At 38.5% G+C, this 17,497-nt stretch overlaps 1 long non-coding RNA gene across 1 annotated transcript; it reads left to right on the top strand.

Moving 5' to 3' along the window:
* The first annotated feature begins 286 nt into the window (after positions 1 to 286).
* On the top strand, positions 287 to 11,122 carry LOC126987370 (uncharacterized). Its single transcript, XR_007740844.1, has 4 exons — positions 287 to 656; positions 1,029 to 1,121; positions 10,341 to 10,554; positions 10,856 to 11,122. It is a non-coding gene; the product is annotated as an uncharacterized LOC126987370 (long non-coding RNA).
* Positions 11,123 to 17,497: the final 6,375 nt, after the last annotated feature.

The raw sequence follows: 17,497 nt of genomic DNA on the forward strand, positions 1-17,497 counted from the left end.
ACCGTTTGCCGTTTGGCACAAAAATTAAGGGGTTTTTGAAACTCGCGCTCACTGTGGTTAACCTTGGCCGAATTTTTCAACTCATTCACGGGCATGTATTAGTGCGTCGGGTGCCCTGTTGAGGAGAGGGTATCACAGTCCTCTGCTCCTTCTCACTTCTCTGGTATGAGTGCCCCGTGTGCCAGTCGGCACAGCGTTTCCAGTAACGTTATTTTTGTTGTCAAATAAAGTTTTGGAAGTACCCATTTTGCCCTCTTTCGGATTCTATCCCTCTCTCTGTTCCTAAGGGCCGTACTTTAAAAACCTTTCGCCAGGCCTGGCACTGGAGTTCTCCGGGCGATCCGATATTTGGTACCATTAGACGGAATGAACGCTTCGCCGGGCTAAGCCTCGCCAGCGCTGAGGACGAAATAGTAATGGAACTTGCCGCCGAACGAAAGTCCAGGCGGAGGCTTCCTTTCCCGCTGGCGAAAGGCATAAATTTGAATTGTTTTACTATGTCTGCAGTAGCATGAGAAGTTGAACGAATTAGAAAAGACACACTCATTTATTTTTGCAATAACTCAAGCAAGTTTTATAAATATCGATGTATTTACATATTTTTTCAAGACTATGTAGTATCGCTCCATGAGGATTCAAGACGCCTGCCTCCTCCGGTAAGTGCACTCTGTATTATCGTTCACATAATTAGGTTAATTTCCATTTTATGCAAGCCTGCGGCTTTGTTTGAATGTTTTGATGAATGCAGCGGTACTGTCAGGTGCATCAAAGGTGTCTCACGCCCGCAGGTGAGCCATAATGAGCTGTGCCAAGGCCACATTCTTGAGTCCTGCCCGGGCTAGTCATATTACTGATTTTATGCAGGATGAGTTAATAAATTGTTATTTTCATCATAATTTCATAATGAAATTTACAAAATGAGTATTCAGAATCATTCGTCAGTTGTGTATTTATAAATTATTGATGGATTTAATAGGCAAAATGTAACAAAAGCTGATGAAGGTATTTCCTGTTTCCTGTATTTTCAGGTATTGACATAAGAGTGCAAGCAAGTATAAAGGCTGTAGTCACTGTCTAGTGGGGTCACTCCCTCCTAAACCTAGATCAAGAGCAAGACCCAGGTAAGCCAACTAGAATTTATGAAGGGTTACTACTAGAAACATCGCTAAAATTTTACAAGTGTGCCTGTCTTGCTATGGCAGATGAAAATATTCTAGAGGGTAGTTTTTGGTGTGTTTTTAAATAATCTTACCATTAGTTTTCTTCTACCCTCCCCCCCTTCCCATTTAGTGAAACCCATCGATATTTCCTGCAGGATACTCGCCCTTTATTGGTAAACCTAAAACCAAGGATAGTATAAGAGTAGAGGATTGATGAACAGCGGGAGACACTTGGAGGTTGCGCCAGTGCTTCCCTCTGGCGGACGTGGATATGTTTATAGAAAACGTTTTATGATTTATGGTAGACTTCAGTATTTTTTATGCCTTGTTTATTAGCCCTCCTGACACTTCAACGCACCCACATTTATAAATCTTATGTTAATTAAAGTAAGTGTCATATATATAATTTTATTAATATCTTCTTAAACAATGATTACAATGTGAAAACAAATAAATGGCAAGACATATCATTCAGTACTTAAATAAAATATAATAGAAAAAATCAAAGAAGTAATACTATCCATTCTATGAGTAAACAAGCAAACATGGTCATGACATAAATGCCTATATACTGTTAAAAAAATAATAACGAAAGAAAAGTATAAAAAAGAAATACATGGTCTTATTTCCTAAGTTTCATATAATACAAATGTTATAGGTTAATGTTGAATACTGGTAAGGTGCACAAAATAAAAGAAAGAATGGAAATGAAAGAATTAATACTATGTAACCTATGATATTAAAAACCAACCGTGGTCAACACATACATGCCTATATATATTAAAAAAAAAAAAAAAAAAAAAACACTAACTTGAAAGAAAATTAGACAAAATAATTACATGAAGTTTCATATATATGCGAATGTTATAGGTCTATGTTGAATACTGGTAAGCTGGACAGCCAGATTTTAAGACATTTAGCAGTACATGTACAGCTATGCAGGTATGGGACAGCAAAATAACAGTGGTTCTCAAAATTGGTGCTATGTAAGGGACCATAATCTGAGGATATGTACTCACCAAAGGCAAATTACAGCATCTTTGTTAATTTCTAGAACATATTTAGTAAAATGACATGATCTGCTTGAGTGTAAAAGGTTGAGGCCTGTGGACAATCATTATGGCCATTGGTTATCCTTGGAGGTGGGTGGTGGGCCATGGACAAGTTTATTGTATGAAAAATGGGCAATGAGCACAGTAAGTTTGGGAACCACTGCTACATAACAACAATGTATAAGGGCAGATTATGAATGTTTCTTACTATTACTAGAAATATGAACTAAGACATTTCACAAAGTTAGTAAAAACTGTTCTTACATAATTTGAGTAACAAATTAAATGCAGATTATGATTATATGGTAAAAGATGGATATTAATATATTTTGCAGTGTTTCGCAGAACACAGAAATTTGTAAATCATGGGATTGTTATTAATGACAGTATATTAATATTTACATATGTCTTAAACTAGGAGTTATAGGTAACATGAAAAGGTAATGGAAGAAAAAAGAAATCATAATGAAAAGAAATTTAAATGATTGAATTTGAAACTTTCAGCCTTAACAATATTTAATGCATAACCTTTATTACTTTCCTATTCTTTTTGCTAGATTTACGTACTTTTTCTTTGTTCTTCCATTTTAAATTAGAGAAAATCTTAAGCCTTATATATATGAGGTAAATGGTGCTGACTAGCTGAGTGGAGCACAACTGCAGAGGCGTTATAAATGTATGATTACTTAATCGTGACAGCAAGTTCTTTGATACATTTGTGCTCAACATGGCTCTTTCAATTGAATTTCTTACAATGTACTCTACTTCTTTGAAATGCTGCAAACAGGTGGCTGACGGTATAGTAAGTCCCCCAAATGGGGACTCAGAGTTATTCTCTGCTTTCAAATGACAAAAAAGTTTGTTAATGTTATCTGAATCCTGTTTGGTATCAAGCAAATGCTCCCTGCAAATACTACAGTCATGAAACTTTAAGAACTTCTTGCAAGTCCAACCAACTACATACATCAGTCCATTTACCTCTGCCACAGGCAAGTTATCCTCAAAGATGTCCTCTGAGTCAGATTCTAATTCTAATGGGGGAGCAGGGCAATCAGTTTCACAGTCTGAGGTTACATCTAAAAGCAATGACTCATCTCGTTCACAATTACCTGAAACTGGAACCTGGAGAAGATCGTTATTAACAACTGATCTCAAAGCTTTACTGAAACAATAAACAGTTGGATGGTCATTGCTTCCACCTCTAAGCCTCAGTTTGCCAAACAAATTCTCTAGACAGTCCTGGTTTAGTCTACGGGTGAGGAGGAACTTCACTTCATACTCTTGAAGGTCTGACCACAAGGCTTGAAGTGCTGCCAAGTTGATGAGCCAGCCGTCTATACAGTAAATCTGTACACGAGGTGGTGTGCAAATTTCAAATGACTTTATGTAATCTGTAATTTCCCTGATGAATCCCATATGACATGATTTAGAACTAACCCCTCTTAAAAGTTTCTTGTAATGACAAGGCCGAATACTGTTGAAACAATCAAATAATTTATCCACCTTCTGTACAAATTCAGCTGTATGCTCGGCTTCCTGTGGCAGCAAACCTGCGACGGAATGCATGTATATGCCGGCTGCCACAGTCCCACTCATCACCTGGGCAGCAAGATTGACCCTCATCTTTGAAAAGCCTTCTTCACACATGTGACGTTTACTTAATTTTGGAGCAAGCCTGATTTTTTGTTCATGATCTTTTGTAAAGAAATTTTTAATATGATCCCATGAAATTACATTACCCCCTATCTTGATATTATACTTTAAAAGAGTGTTCCTGAGGCTTTTCAACAGATGAGGCGCATCATAGAAGAAATGTATCCTCTCACCATTCAGCTCAAAAGAGGGTTTTTCGGGAGACATGCCAAGAGTCTGAAACAGGGAACGGTGAGCACCTTCTTGGTCACAAACAGTAAACATTACTTTCATCCCTGTTTCTTGAACTTTACTGATAGACGCTTCAAACAGCTCTTGCAACCTACTAGTGGTAATCCCTCCCGAGTAAAAAAAGTAACCCAAGACCATTTTCCAGTTTTTAATAAGACCCTTTACCATGAAAACAAGTGCATGATTCGCCAATTTGAGACTCTTGCCGTGTTCACCAAAATCCTCTCTGCCGATTACAGTGTCAGTGGCCTTGTCAAAATGAAGGGATTCCTTTAAGCTCATTGCGTCAAACACAATGCCACAAAGAATCTCTTCTTTTGGCAAGGCCTCTGCCTTATTCTTAAGGACTGTCAGAGTAGACTTGCTCCAGCCAGTATGTAAAGGTATCTTTCGCAACCATGAATGCAAAGTAGAAACAGAAGGAAGACGGAAAATTGAACGAAGAAATCTGTAAGCTTTAGGACTATGATGAAATGTGGCTAGAGCAAATCTCCTCTCCTGCACCCCATACCTTACTCCTGTCTTACTTTTTACAGCATTCATAATCTGCCCTTTTACTAAGTCTAGAAGTGTCCCACCTAAATACTTTTCCATCTTAGAAATCAATTGGGCTGGTGTTTTCACCAGGTTACGTGATAGTGTTAAGTTTTTCTTCCTTAAACGGTACAGTTGGTTCTGCAGGAGTTTCACTTGGTTACCTGTTGATAAAATTATTTCATTAATACCAACGTCAGAAATATAAGACCTGAGAAATTGATCTAAAATTGATTACTTCTGCCAATGTGAGACATTACAATTACTAAAAACTAGGATTTTGCTATTGCCATGATTATAGTGAACATAGTTATAACATCTCGGGAACAGAAAATATCTTGGAAGTTTATAAGGTGTTACTTTAATTTGAAAGGCTGATTGTAACATTATTGAATCTAGTTCTTATGTATTGCTTTCCATAGATAATATATATGTGGATTTTAAGAAATTACAAACAAGACATGTCCTCCAAGTTTACACTTACGTTTCCTGCAGAACTTTGGAACCACATGCACCTGTTGCTCGCCAGCCAATGTTTGATTTCCTGAAAAATTCATGTCTATCATTAATGGTGCATGCCATGAAGACCCACAATCATAACAAAAGCTTAACATAAAATCATAATAGTTGCAGAACCAATAATTAAAAAAGCAACAAAATAAAAAGGTAGTGCTGCAATACATTTACTAACATCATCTTTATCCCTCCATAAAAGTAAGTGCAAACATCATTAATGCAATGATTACCAATTCCTTCTTCAGCTTATTGCTGACCTTGAGAGAAAACTTACTTGTTTAAAGTTAGTATCATATTTCATGTATATAATATTTTAGTATGATCGGCAGAAGGGATACTTTACTTAGAAGAACATTCCCTAGCAGAGATGAGTTATGCTGCAATTTATGTGAGAAAAAAACACCCATCCTTTAAATATCCTTCCCTTTGTTAGCAAATTTCATTTGTAAAATTAATGAAAAGAAAAAAAAAACATTACCTCCACTAAGGTTCTCAGAGGTGTCTTGGATGCCTGGCACAGGTGATGATGTGTGCCCAGCATTCACATTTTCAGGTGGTGTTACTGGGGCAGGTGGTGCTTCAGGGACAGGTGGTGTGTGGAGTGTCAGTTGCTGACCACTCATGATCCCATTCCTCTCTGTAATTTTAGTTATAATATTAGCAAAGACAGTAATTACTATGTAACTGGTAGAAATACACCACATTCTTATTGCTGATCTTATCATATGTATGTATATACACACATATATAATGTATATATATGCATACATACATACTATATATATATATATATATATATATATATATATATATATATATATATATATATATATATATATATATATATATATATATATATATATATATATATATATATATATATATATATATATATATATATATATATATATATATATATATATATATATGTATATATATATATATATATATATATATATATATATATATATATATATATATATATATATATATATATATATATATATCCTTATACTCTGTCTATAGTTATACATTGAGGGAAAGGAGATTGTCCTGAAAAAGGAATATTAAAAATCATGGCCCAACAAGTAAACTGCAAGGTAACAGTCCCGTAGAGAACACTCACGCAATCGCCTACACTCCCTTGCTTTGGAAATAAAGAAAAGTCAAGATTGAGATCTATAGTTTTGGGTGCAGTAATGATGTTTAAGAGAGATGTTCACCAAAGGTATGCAAAATTCATAATATTTTACTGTTATTAGACAATGTTAAGTAATGCACTGGTAACATGTCATGTGGAAGAATGTTAAAAATACCTTGAGCTATATGTGAGTTTGGAATTGTTAACGAAACTCTTCCTTTGTCCTCTGTTTCATGCACATACTGGCACTTAGGGCTTATAGGGATAACAAGATGGACAGTACTTTGGGTGATGCCAAATTATGTGAATAGAGCAAATCTATAACAAAAAAGTTGTCCTTGTTACATTTACCTTCCACACGATCTTAACAAGACACAAATCTTGGGGCCTCATTGTTGTTAGTTTCCGTGAACATGCTTAGTTGTTCCTCGACAGTCATTGTCCCGGACAGCACCCCAAACGTTGCAGTATCGTAATCTGTAGGCATTGAGTATTATATTATAATCTTTCATAGACATCCGCAGTCATAGACGAAGAATTGCAGAGGGTTGCGAATGTCTGCAGGGATAATAGACAATCAAACCATTGTGGAAAAGAATTACATGGATAAAGCATGCAGAGTGAAATTAAATATTAAATATTAAATAATGTTGAAAATTGTCAAGAACAATTATAAGCTCACCATAGGTATCACAAGGCAGCACTCCTGAGGAAATTGCCTCGTCGATACTGTCATGAGTGGTTGTTGTCCCTGGGCATTTTGTGAAATATATAAAAAAAAATTAGGCTCTCTAAAAAAAAAATTACTTATGCAATTCAGCAGTTAATATCAACTTTTCTACTCAGTATACCATGAATGGAACCTTACATGTAATAGGTCAAGGTAAAACAAATTATAACTTACCATATTCAAGAGTGACCACATCTGAGGCGGGTGCAGGAACAGCGGGAGGCCTCTCAGTGTTAACTGAAAATAAAATATGTGAATATAATCATAATGTGCAAATCATGAGGTGCTCTGTATGTGTGTGTGTGTGTGTGTTACAAAAATAAGTAAATATGACTTTTTTTCACAACAAATTGAAATTAACAAAATTAATCTCACTGATATTAGATTCTTACCTGTGTGCGTTTCTCGGTGTGGGTGTTCTTCACTAGCATTGAAGGGACGAGGTATTGCCGTGCTGAGAAGCCTTCCTTTGCTTCCTTGGTAAGCAGCATGAAAATGATCGCTGCATACTACTTGGGAAGACCTCTCGTATGCAATGCCAAGGGCCAGCAACCACTCATGCCGTCTGCAATATAATGAACTGTTTATGCAACAGCACTTATGTGAGAAGGCAAATGTTAGGCAAGTTGTATCAATAGAGGTATCCTTGAATATACATTGTGCCATGAGCATGGCAGGTTATGGAAACAGTCATGACATGCATTATGAAAGATTTATAGCAACAAGGTGTAAGGTGGTGCATGATGCACAACCCCTTATTTTACAAATATGCCTAACTACTTAAGGGAGGTCACAAATACAAATTAGGCCCTCATCCCCTGCCAAACTCCTGTTATCAATTTATCAGTAGGTGTCCATGGAGGAAATGTACATAAAAGTGTCTGATTTTCTTTCAACTTCAACTGGGAATCGAACCCAGGACACTTTGGTTGGCCATGTTTTTTTTTATATAATATAATATATATATCACTTGAAGGGTTACTGAAAGTAAAACAAAGAAAGAAATTAAGAATAAATTTGGAGGTGAAGAGGTGAAAGGGCTTAACTCATTCTAAGAAAAATTACATAAAACGTGTTTGTGGATTATTTTAATTTATTTCTTCCCTGCATTAGAAAAATTATACCATAAAATTGTTCATCACTCACTTGAAATCCTTATGTACTCAGTTCCTGTGTATGAACTATATATTGTTATTAAAACGTACCATACTGCATACATGTGCTGGGGATGATAGTTAGTTAACCTCACAGAATTTGAAAGTGTTCTATTTATTTGTTACAAGTACTTTATCGAACAGTACATCACCTCTTTCAAATAAGGGAAGAAAATAAGAAATTAGAAGGAAATTAAGAGTACAGCATGTGAGAGAGGCCTTACATAAGTCGTTATAGGAAAAAATACTGAACGGGTTTGTGGCTCAATTTCTTTCCCATGAAAAGAAAAAATAATAATAATAGACAAACCTCCCCCCAAATGTAATAAACATGAGAAGCCGAAGTAGACTATAGAAAACAAGGTGTATAAGGGGATACACGAGCATTTTAAGATCTTACTCAGTTTTAAGCTCCACACGGATTTGAGCTCTCATGTTTCTGTATTCTTTTTAAGGTTGCGGCAATTTTAGCGGGCTTTTTTTTTTAATATTTGTTTTGCCCTTGTGCCGCCTCCTCTGCTATAAAAATAAAAAAAATCAGAAACCTTTACAAAACTCAAGTACCCTAAAGGATTTATCTTATGTTCATAACAAAAGAAACAGGCCGGGTTCTAGCAGTATCATTACCATTATAATGTATAAGCGTCCAGTTCCATAATTTGATGATAAATCGTAATGTGTAATATATGGTTTTGAAATTTCATCTTTCTTTAAACTTTCTATCGAGAAAAATGTCTTTTTTTATTATTTTCATATTTTTAGTAATTTTTTAAAAATGCTCTTTATCTATTTTTTTCAAAAAATATGCAAAAATATTTAACTTAAAAAAAGACATTTTTCTCTTGATAGAAAGTTTAAAGAAAGATGAAATTCAAACCATATTACATTACGATTTATCATCAAATTATGGAACTGACGCATTATAATGGTAATGATACTAGAAGAACCCGGCCTAAGACAACACACATCATTCCTAATTCTCCTATACCCTATGGTTGCTCATTACTCTCACTTTAAGTATTATATGGTTATTTATATGGGCAAAAAGCCATTTATGAGTTGGGGAAGGGAACCTCATTTGAATTTGTACCATATTTACTCGTTACAAGCACTTTATTTAAATAGTACATACCTTAAGGCACATCAAGAAAGAAAAAAGTGAAGAAATAAGAAGGATAAAGTCGTTATAGGAAAAAAATGCACAACACGTGTTTTTGTGTTTTTTTCCATAAGTTTCTTGCTCTCATGAAGAAAGTTATACCATACAGATATTCATTAACGCTCACTATTAATCCCTATGTGCTTAGTTCCCAGATTTGGCTCATATAAGGAAATTAAAAGGATCCGTACACTAGTCTGGGGACGCTGAGGGGCTGGGGACGAAAGCGGAAAATCGGTTAACCTCACCTAATTTGAATTTGTGCTCTATTTATTCATTACATGCTACTTATTCTAATACTACATACCTTCTGGCATCTCTGGGTAGCAGGTGAAGTCGTATTCCTGGCGTAGATTTCTTGCTTTTCCCACACGCAGAACATTTACTGGTAACATTCGTTGGCGCCATGTTTTCAAAAAAAGAGATGCGACCTCACTGGGTGACCGGAGTAGACTGAGCAAGGAACCGCCGGTGCTGCCATCTAACAGAGGCATATCGCCACACACTTCATCGTGATATGTACCGCATTGTTCATCCATCCTCTACTCTTATACTATCCTTGCCTAAAACTAACCTAACCTCGATCCCCGTGATAACTTTTTTTCAAACCAACTAGGGGCCCTACACCCCCTTCATAAAGCACATAGGTGTCTTTCACCGTGATGCAGGTGCACTTGTAAAACAATACCAAAGCATCTGTATCATAAATATTCGAAGACCAATTGTCATTACATTGATTCTTCACTTAGTTCTACTACTTGATGATATGTTGCATATCACATTAATATTACATAAATATTACTTGCTGTCAAAGTTCATTTCTTGGCATACAGGTCCCATCATACATCATAACTCATAATAGTCACTAATACTTTGTTTGAATAACATTACATAAATACTACTTGCTGCCAAAGTCCATTTTCCATCATACATCATTATTCATATATAATAGTCAATAATACTTTGTTTGTATAGGCATTACATCATTGTATATAATGTATATTCTTCAGATGATGGCAGCCTTACAAGTTTTTGAGGAGCTTGATGTCCTCGAGGATGCTGCAGGGGAAAGGGTCAGACTGCCGAGAAGGATTGTGAAGGATCGCTTGGATTTATTCCTGACTTTGACTGAAGAGGAATTTACATCCAGGTTCAGGATATCAAAGCAAAGCGCAAGGGCCTTACTTGCTGACTTACATTTACCAGAGGCAGCTGATGCAAGAGGTTAGTGTACATAATATACCATTGCGCTATAATGATTTAAACATGTGGTAATTCTTTAAATTCTCTAGTCATGCACCCAGTCCTTTGGAAACTGTTGTCATGGCTGATTTTAATGTTTCAAACATAACCTTAATTTTTTGGGGTGGTGAATAGCAAATAAATACCATATCCCCACGTCATCAAATACATTAATCAAAATCATTAGCAGTTGTTGCCCTACATATAGATGATATATTACAATGGAATGCAAGATATGGGATTTATTCTTGGTTATCCTTAACAATTTACTCTCCTTCCATAGGATGTCCTGTACCACCTCACCTTCAACTCCTCATCACCTTAAGATGGATGGCCACTGGTGACCTGCACCAAACTATTGGAGATTGCCTGGATGTCTCTCAGCAGTTTGTAAGTTCATGCTCTTCACGTACTGTGCGTGCCATTGCTGCTTTATATCAGCGGTATGTAAAGAATTCCTGGAAGGCATGAGTTAGGGTCCATCAAGACAAACTTTGAAGCAATCTCTGGATTCCCAGGTGTCATTGGTGCAATAGACTGCACACATCCCCATTCTCAGTCCAGGTGGTCAGCAAGCAGAAACTTACCGAAGCAGAAAGGGCTTCTTTTCATTAAATGTACAAGCAGTGTGTGGTCCAGACTTAACATTTTATAATATTATATGTCGATGGCCAGGATCAGTCCACGACAGCGGAATATTTGCTAATAGTTCTCTGTATGCTCAGTTGCAAGCTGGCGATTACAATGGCCATTTGTTAGGGGACTCAGCCTACCCTCTTCGTCCCTTTCTTATGACTCCTGTTGGGAATCCATCACGGCCAAATGAAGGACGATATAACTTGGCTCATGCTAAAACCCGTAATGTAATAGAGAGAGCATTTGGAGTGTGGAAACGACGATTCCGTTGTCTGGCCATTCCTATGCGTACAAGCCTGGACACAACCATGGCCACAATCTGCAGTGCAGCTGTTTTGCACAACATTGCAATGGCAGACAGGAATGAAGATATGGAAGATTATGACAATGATATTATAAATGAAGAGGAAAGACTCATTGAGTATGCACAAAATAGACATGCAGGACAGAGGAAGAGGGCAAACATGATAAATAATGTATTTTCAAATGAATAACATGAAATGATATAAATGTCAGGGACCAATTTTTGCTGCCCAAATAGTGATAAAAGTAAACTGTTGTCTGTATCTTTTTTGGGTTTTGTAAACTGAGGGAGTAAGCCAATACAAAGGCTGCAGGCACTATACCAAATGGGGTGACTATCTGGCCCGTGCTGGGTTAATGGGTCTCTCCCACTACAAGCTCAAAGGGTCAACTGGACAGGAATGAGCTCTGAGCTCCACAGTCACACATAGCTATAGCATATACTCCCATTACACACACAGGACATGCAAACACACAGGCGTGGAACCCTACTCTACCTTCAGGTAATGTGGTTTTCAGTCTGGAAAATAAGTTATATTTGTTTTCAAGTTTTATATTTTTGTGGAATCTGTTTTATATGGTTGACTAATAAAATCTATTGGAAAAGTATTTTGATGTTTAATACGACAATCATATCCTGAAAGTCTTTCAGAACAGAAGAAAAAAATGATTAGTGATTTTTTAGTCGAGCCAAGTTTTTCTCGTGATATTCTTTGACACACCTCTTTTGAATGGCAATTAGTTCCAATTGGCTTTCATGAACTTTTGAGAGATTGGCATAGTATTCTGTTGCCAACCTCTTTTCGTGATCCATTACATGTACACACACATATGTACACACACACACACACACACACACACACACACACACACACACACACACACACACACACACACACACACACACACACATGTACACACACACACACACACACACACACACACACACACATGTACACACACACACACACACACACACACACACACACACACACACACACACACACACACACACACACACACACACACATGTACACACACACACACATGTACACACACACACACACACACACACACACACACACACACACACATGACACACATGACACACATACACACACAGACATGTACACACACATTCTTTTCTCGAGGGCTTAATAAATTTTCTTCACTCGCTAATCCCTAGGCCACTGAGGACTGGGTGAGGCGCTAATCTCAGGGCAGCCGTTGTCTTTATATCCACCCACCCACACCCATGTCACACCCACATTCATGATCATTCGTCAGAACGATTCCTACCTTTTTCCCTTATTCCTTTCCCCAGGTGTGGGGTCAGAGGCCCTTTTCATATATATGTATATATTCCTCATATTTTGTTTTTCTACATATTTCGAAACGAAAAATAGTAATTACCGTCATGTTTTTGATAAATTTCGTCGAAGGAGACCCTGATGTACCCAAAGCGGGTACTCAGCATATAATGTATGCGAAGGATGAATATGCACCATACAAATTTCCCGCGCTTTTTAGTCGACACGGTGCTACATCTAGCAGGCTTTGGGAGTGTTAGCGCGGGCGATCACTTTCGGTCGCCGAGACTGGCGATCGCCACCGCTGGAGAAAAATGGGTGTTTAAAGTACGGCCTTCCTCACCGACACGATCGCCAAGCGTAACTTCGCCGGGTACCGGTACCAGGTACCGGTACCTGGTACCGCGAGGCCTCATGATCACTTGGGTTCCGGGAAGCTTAATGATCACTCGGCACTGCGCATTGCCGCTAGTACCGGTACCGTTAGGATCTTAGTGACGCTCGGCGCTCGCCCGCCTCCATGTGGTATGGGCCCTGTGTGTAGACGGTGAGTCACTGCCCCGCTGACCGTCTCCCCAAGTTCCCACCATTTTGTCCTGCTTTCCGTTTCCATCACAGCTCCCGTTTCCATTATTTTATTATTTGATTTATTTATTGAAATTACTGGATAATTCTTCATGTCCGATTCTTTTTCTTTTTAGGTTGCTAATAAATATTGTTATTGTTATTAGACTATGATCGAGTACCCACTACCCATATCACCGAGATATCCACTTACTAAGTGGTGATCTCTCTCTCTCTCTCTCTCTTAGTAAGATTTGCCATACTGGAGGAGGAGGACGAGGAACAGAGCACCTTCTTGGTCGGTGACTCTATGATTCGCCATCAGGTGGTTGAATTCTGTGGCAGAGTCCCCCGTCGTAGGCGTAACTACTGTTATCCTGGAGCTGGTGTTGACGACATCACAGCTGCACTGGACGAGGTCTCCGCTGTGGCCTCTAATGACTCACTCTTTGTTCTCCACACAGGTACAAACGACGTCACCACGACCCGGTCTGAGGAACTGCTGGACAAGTACCGTAGGCTCATCCAGCAGTATAAGACTAAATCCCCTAATATTTTGATTTCAGGAATTCTACCACGGACATGGGATGAGGGCGACTTCTACAGTAAGGCCTTCAGCCTCAACAACCGCCTGCAGACTCTCTGCGGAGAGCTTGACGTCGAATTCTTTAACGCCTGGAACGATTTCTACGGCCAGAGTAGACTTTTCAAAGGACGGCAAACACCTGTCCCCCATCGGGGCAGCATGTTTTGTATGGCTCCTAAACAACGCCGTACTTACCGCCCTAACAACACAAAACGACTCTCAGCCACGTCCTTCCATCCCGCCCGTGTAAATAGACACCTCACACCGCAACAGACTCGTAACATTGAACCCTCCAGTACCTCTATTACCAAGCTTCAAGATAACCTAAGAGTCCTTAGTTTCAATGCGCGTAGCCTAAGAAACAAATTTGATGAACTGCGATGTCTTGCTCTGACAGAAAACTTTGACGTAATTGCTATAACCGAAACATTTATTGACACCACTAATATTGATTTAAGTTCCGAATATAACATAGATGGCTACAGATTCTTCAACAATGATCGTGTAAACCGTAGAGGGGGTGGTGTCGCCCTTTTTGTCAAAAGCTACTTGCAACCTACTGACAAAACACCAAGAAACAGTAACGTTGAACATTTGTGCGTGCGAGTAAACATTGCAAAAGTCAATTTAAATATATCTGTCACTTACAGGCCTCCGGGGCAATCACTTGATGGCGATCTTGCAATGTACAGCGTCTTAAGGCAGTCACTTAATAACAGCGACTCACTGATACTAGGAGACTTTAACCTCCCCCATATCGACTGGGCGACACTGTCGGGTACAGAAGGTGAGTCCCATAGAATGATCGAATTTCTAGAGGAAAATTATCTAAGCCAAATGGTTTCTGAACCAACTCGACAAAATAACATACTTGACCTTGTTATAGCGACCCAAGATAACCTAGTCAGTAATGTCACGGTAGGAGAACACCTCGGTTCCTGCGATCATAAACTAGTGCGCGTTGACATTAGAGCTCAAACATCGGTGACTGAAAATAAAGTTAAGGTGCCCAATTTCAAAAGAGCCAACTTCGTAGAAATCCGACGAAAACTAATAGATATGCAACTATCAGATGACGGCAATGCAGAGGACGCCTGGCTAAACTTTAAAAATCACTTACTCACTCAGCAGGACACATTTGTCCCCTTGTGCGAGAAGCGAATTAACACTAATAAAAGTCCACCTTGGTTTAATAGCGAAATTAAACACTCAGTCAAGGAGAGAAAATTGTCTTACAGGTTAAAGAAAGACCAAAGCACGCCCGAAAACATTAGACTTTACAATGCTGCAAGGCGACGAGTAAAAAGATTAGTGCATCAGGCAAAGCGTAGATATGAAGAAAATATTGCAGCCAACTGTAAAAATAATCCGAAATCCTTCTTCAGTTACATAAACAACAGAAAGGCGATCAGAAGTGGAATTGGACCTTTAATAAACAGCGACGGTGCACTAGTGACTGACACCCAACACGTTGCAAACCTATTAAATAATTACTTTTCCTCGGTGTTTAATAATAACAGTCCTCCCACCACCACCACCAACACCAGTACTAATGTAAATCCCGAGCATGCATTGTCTAACTTTGAAATAAAACCCGATGAAGTCCTTAAAGCCCTCAAATCACTTAAAACAAATAAAAGTCCTGGACCTGATAAAGTATATCCAACTCTGCTGAAAGAAACAAAGAGCGAAATACTCTCCTCCCTCACAACCGTATTCAATATGTCCTTGCGACAAGGCATTGTCCCTTCAGATTGGAAAAAGGCTAACGTGACACCGATTTTAAGAAAGGAGACAAAAAGTACCAGGTAATTACAGGCCCATTAGTCTAACTTCGGTTGTAGGTAAGCTACTTGAGGGCATAATTAGAGACAAAATTGTGAGTTACCTTGAAAGCCACTCATTAATTGGGGACTCACAACATGGCTTCCGAAACAAAAGATCCTGCCTATCAAACCTATTAACCTTTTATAACGACCTCTTCACTGTTTATGACGTAACCAAATCACTGGACGTAGTCTATCTTGATTTCAGAAAGCGTTTGATAAAGTCCCGCATCATAAATTACTTTACAAATTAAAACAAATAGGTATTGACGGTCAGGTAAACCAATGGATCGCGAATTGGTTAAGCAACAGACAACAAAGAGTAGTGATTGACGGATTTAACTCAGAGTGGGCGCCTGTCACTAGTGGCGTCCCTCAGGGCTCGGTTCTTGGCCCAGTGCTCTTCATTATTTACATCAACGACGTGGATGTTGGACTCAATAACCGCATTAGTAAATTTGCAGACGACACAAAGATTGGTAACTCGGTTCTCACTGACGAAGACAGGCAAAGCCTCCAAGAGGATTTGCACAAAATTTCAGCTTGGTCGGATAGATGGGAGATGCCCTTTAACGTAGACAAGTGCCAGGTCCTTCAAGTTGGAACGAGGAATAAAAGTTTGATTACGAAATGCGCGGCGTTAAACTCAAAAGCGTTCAATGCGTCAAGGACTTGGGGTCAAAATCGCGTCAAACCTCAAATTCTCACAGCAATGCATCGATGCAGCAAATAAAGCGAACAGAATGTTGGGCTTCATTAAAGAAACTTTTATTTAAGAATAAAGATGTAATACTCCCGCTCTACAACAGTTTAGTCAGACCCCACTTGGAATATGCGGTACAGTTTTGGTCTCCCCACCATGCAAAGGATATTGCTAAATTAGAAGGTGTTCAGCGTCGGGCAACGAAAATTATCCCTTCCTTGCGCAACAAATCCTACGAAGAAAGGCTTTCTACCCTTAACATGTTCTCTCTTGAGAAACGTCGCCTCTGAGGAAAACTGATCGAATGTTTTAAAATACTTAATGGTTTCACGAATGTAGACAGATCAACATTGTTTATGATCGATGACACTTTGCGCACGAGGAACAATGGCGTAAAACTCAGATGTAGACAAGTAAATTCAGACTGCACCAAATTTTTCTTCACCAACGTTGTAGTGCGAGAATGGAATAAGCTCCCATCATCAGTGGTCCAGTGTAACACGATTGACTCCTTCAAAAATAAGCTCGACCGTCACTTCCTTCAACTTAATATCAACTAGAGTAGAAATGCAACGTTTTGGAGTCTTCTGATTAATGTAAAATCACTTAGGTTTAAGGACAGACCACCAAGTCTGGACCATGGGGTCTGTGTGGTCTGATTTTCTATGTAAATCTCTCTCTCTCTCTCTCTCTCTCTCTCTCTCTCTCTCTCTCTCTCTCTCTCTCTCTCTCTCTCTCTCTCTCTCTCTCTCTCTCTCTCTCTCTCTCACCTACTACACCTCCAATATTTAATCATCTTATATAATCCATCATACAATTCTTTATAGCCAAAAACTCTCGCCAAGGGATTCAAACTTTTTTCGTTAATGCTTTATTGGATAAATATGATCTCTCTCTCTCTCTCTCTCTCTCTCTCTCTCTCTCTCTCTCTCTCTCTCTCTCTCTCTCTCTCTCTCTCTCTCTAAAAGTTAACGAGTCATACGAATTTAACAGTGGC

This window comes from Eriocheir sinensis, chromosome 64 (assembly GCF_024679095.1).
Source record: "Eriocheir sinensis breed Jianghai 21 chromosome 64, ASM2467909v1, whole genome shotgun sequence".
In the NCBI taxonomy this organism is placed as follows: domain Eukaryota; kingdom Metazoa; phylum Arthropoda; class Malacostraca; order Decapoda; family Varunidae; genus Eriocheir; species Eriocheir sinensis.